This window comes from Bufo bufo, chromosome 5 (assembly GCF_905171765.1).
Source record: "Bufo bufo chromosome 5, aBufBuf1.1, whole genome shotgun sequence".
NCBI lineage: Eukaryota > Metazoa > Chordata > Amphibia > Anura > Bufonidae > Bufo > Bufo bufo.
The window spans coordinates 55,323,300-55,327,455 of record NC_053393.1 but is presented as its reverse complement, the minus strand read 5'-3'; the positions used below and the strand labels follow the sequence as shown (position 1 = coordinate 55,327,455).

The window sequence follows — 4,156 nt, the reverse complement described above, 5'->3', positions numbered from 1 at the left end:
AAAACGCGCACAGACGGCCCGCACTTTCTGCAGCAGCTCTGACATATCAGGGTAATTTTTGAGGAACTTCTGCACCACCAATTTCAGCACATGCGCCAGGCAAGTGATGTGCATCAAACCGGCTAGGCCCACAGCTTCTATAATCTTTCACCCGTTATAGCACACCACCAGGCCAGGCTTAAGGCTCAGTGGCATCAACCACTCATTGATCTGTTGTTCCATGCCCGTCCATAGCTCCTGCTCTGTGTGGGATTTTTCCCCCAAACAGATGAGTTTCAAAACAGCCTGCGGTCGTTTCCTCCTGGCTCTGCTAAAGTTGGTGGTGCAGGTGCTACGCTGACCGGATGAGGAGGCGGTAGAGGAGGAAGCGGAGGAGAAAGAGGCAACAGGAGGCAATGAGAAACGTCCTGCAATCCTTGGTGGCGGAAGGACATGCAACAAACTGCTATCCGTCTCAGGCCCAGCCACCACTGCATTTACCCAGTGTGCAGTTAGGGAGATATAACGTCCCTGCCCGTGCTTACTGGTCCACGTATCGGTGGTTATGTGGACCTTGCCACAGATTGCGTTGCGCAGTGCACACCTGATTTTGACCGGTATTTGGTTGTGCAGGGCAGGGATGGCTCGCCTGGAAAAGTAGTAGCACCTGGGAACCGCATACTGTGGTACAGCCACCGTCATAAGATTTTTAAGTCTTTGTCTCCACCAGACAGAATGACAGCATTTCAAAGGCCAGGAATTTTAAAATGCTGGTATTCAGGGCCAGGGATCGCTGGTGGGTAGGGTGGTGTGACGAGACCAATCTCGCCACATTGCATTGGAGAAGCCTGGTTGAGCCTGCTGTCTTTAGACTATGGCCCCCACTGTATTGGGAGCGGAGACAGTCAGTCTCCCTCCCAGAGGCTGGAAGTATGTATGGGAGATCTATCTGTAAAGAATAAATCAATCCTTGATTTATTCTTTACAGATATACCATGACCTGGATAAATGAGAACCTTAACAGACATATGTATGGGAGAGGAGCTTGCTACCCCCTCTCCCCAGCGGCAATGTGATTTATTGGGAATTGGGAGCCCAGTCTCCATTCCCCAGTGGCAGGCTAAGTTACAGGGGGCAGAGCAGGTATGACTGGGACGACACCCATGAAATTGAGCAGGACCTGCTCCACCTGGTGACCCGGGAGATGGAGCTGGAACACGGCTACCAGCAGCTGTTCAACGCCAGTGAGAAGGCTCCGCCGGAGAGCAGAGTGACAGACCCAGAGCCAGACCCCTTCAGCTGGGAAGATATTATGGAGGTTTACTGGGAAGAACCCCAGGGGGCCGGTGGAGATGGGACCGAGGTCTCTCCACCGGTCCTGCAGGGAATTGGAAGCCCAGTCTCCATTCCCCAGCGGCAGGCTGAGTTACAGGGGGCAGAGACAGTCGGTCTCCCTCCCCAGAGGCTGGAAGTATGTATGGGAGATCTATCTGTAAAGAATAAATCAATCCTTAATTTATTCTTTACAGATATACCATGACCTGGATAAATGAGAACCTTCACAGACATGTGTATGGGAGAGGAGCTTGCTACCCCCTCTCCCCAGCGGCAATGTGATTTATTGGGAATTGGGAGCCCAGTCTCCATTCCCCAGCGGCAGGCTGAGTTACAGGGGGCAGAGACAGCCGGTCCTGTCAGCAGAGTGTTTTATTGGAAGAGGAGAGCTTTGTCCTCCCACCCCAGCGGCAGAGTGTCCAGCAGGGAATAGAGAGCCCAGTCTCCTTTCCCCAGCAGCAGGACACTGTATTGGGAGCGGAGACGGTCGGTCGCCCTCCCCAGCGGCTGGAAGTATGTATGGGAGAGGAGATTGTTACCCCCTCTCCCCAGCGGCAGCTTAAAGTACCAGGGGGAGACAGTAAGACCCACAACAGTGCAGATAGGACCGTGGTCTCTGCACTTACAGCACAGGGGGTAGGGACAGTCGATCCTGTCCCCCAGCAACAGGGCTGTCTAGGAAAAGGAGAGACAGTCGGTCTCCCTCTCCAGCAGCAGAGCTGGGTATCCAAAGGGGAGACAGTCGGCCTCCCCCTCAAACAATCAGGCTCCAACCAGGGTTCTTCCGTGGTAGCACTTGCACCAGGGCAAAGTACCGCTGGTCTCTGCCCACTCAACAACACACCAAGGCAGTCTACCAGTCCCCCCCACAGCCATAGTGAGGCATCTGGACATGGACAGGTTTCTCCCTTGCTCAGGTGTAGTAACCATTTATTGTGGATGGGCTGTACTGCTGTTTCTGATTTGTGGGTGGACTGCTGGACTAACAAGGGAACTGACTGGCAGGAAGTCAGATACCCTGTTAGTCTGTTTGGAAAAGGGGAGAGATGTGACGAGACCAATCTCGCCACATTGCATTGGAGAAGCCTGGTTGCCCGCCTGCTTCCTTTAGACTATGGCCCCATGTTGAAACGCTTGATTTTCCCCTGCAAAGACATGAAAGCCAGGTCATTTGGTACTTGCCCTATTTGCACAGTGATACCCCAGAGAGCTATGCCATGGAGCCCATTCGGATAACGAAAGACTATGTGAAAGACTTTGGCTCCATGGCGATTCTACTGTATTCGTTTAATCTGAGTGCCATTCACCTAATAATATGCGCTCAGACCTGAGCTATCTGGGGATATGCTAAATGTCTATGTTTTATGCAATAGCTGCACAGTTAATTATTCTTATGTCTTTTATTGTCTTTTGCTACCATGTGGCTAATGGAGTTTTGCCTCTGCCCTTGGAGATAAATTGGATTACTTTCCAATTGTCTCCAGGACAGAAGACATTGTGTAACTGTGTATTCTCCTGCCTGTGATAATTACATTAACCCATTGTGTAAGGTAATTGTATCACAGGCAGAGGGGAGGATTTTGTGTGGGAGTGTCTGAGTTTATTGTACGGGGTTACTGGTTGTTTTACAAAACCCTGTGGGTGGTACTAATGTGTAAGAATGTGTATATAGGAACAATAAACACACAGCTCTGGCTGTCCACTGCTTTACCCTCAACACAGAGCTTGGTCTTGTTCTTGGGAGGGATTGTATGCTGCTCCAGTTCGACTGCTAGGAGTGTAAACCTTTCATATGGTTTTTCCTATTCGGCTGTATGCAGCATTCATATGGTTTCCAGTTCGGGAGATTGGCGTCTTTAGTAGCTGCCTTTGCATCTGGAAAGGGAATATCTCTTAAACGGCTTTTACCTCCTTTTATGCCCGGGGTGCCGTTACAGGGGGTACTTCCTTTTTCTCTCCAGTGTTTGGGGGATGGACAGCTGAACGCTTCCATGAGACAGTGTGGGGATGCTTGGTGACGGTGGTGGTGGTGGTGTTGCTGCCACATCCTCTATTTGCTGGGTGACAGGTGCAACTGTTACTCCAGAGGGGGAGAAAGAGGCCGAGTTTGCAGCAGAAGAGGGAGCGGGAGGAGAGGGACACTGTCACCTGGATTTTGGGTATAGAGCTGCAGACATGCGCTGCTAGAACGCCGCTAGCATGTCTGCAATATACATTCCCCATAGCTCTCAGTGCTTTTATTTTGCTAAAAAAAACGATTTTATATATATGTAAATGAGGCAAGTAAGAAGTCCAAGGGGCTGTTACTAACTTTTCAGGAGCCCAGGTGACAGTGTCCCTTAAACTATATTAATTTCCCTGTGACGGATGCAGTGCAGGTTTACCTCACACAAAAAATGGGTATATGTCACCCACCGAACTAACAGACGGATTAACTATATTCATTTCCCTCTCACGGATGCAGTGCACATGTATCTCACACCATAAATGGGAATATGTCACCCACCAATCTAACAGACAGATTAACTATATTAATTTCCCTGTCACATATGCAGTGCAGGTGTACCTCACACCAAAAATGGGTATATGTCACCGGCCGAACTAACAGACCGATTAACTATTATATTTTTGTGTCAGGGGTTCAAAGATGGTGCATTGCACCCACAAAAATTCGCTATAGGTCACCCACAGAATTAACACCCAGATTAATTATTATATTTCTGTGTCAGGGGTGTAAAGCTGGTGTATTGCACCCACAAAAAAAATCACTATAGGTCACCCACCAGATTAAATAGCCAGATGAAATTCCTAACACTGTCCCTCACTTCAGCTGCCTGCTTCC

At 49.7% G+C, this 4,156-nt stretch overlaps 1 long non-coding RNA gene across 1 annotated transcript; it reads left to right on the top strand.

Moving 5' to 3' along the window:
- The first annotated feature begins 497 nt into the window (after positions 1-497).
- On the top strand, positions 498-3,296 carry LOC121002223. Its single transcript, XR_005779255.1, has 3 exons — positions 498-532; positions 638-784; positions 3,252-3,296. It is a non-coding gene; the product is annotated as an uncharacterized LOC121002223 (long non-coding RNA).
- Positions 3,297-4,156: the final 860 nt, after the last annotated feature.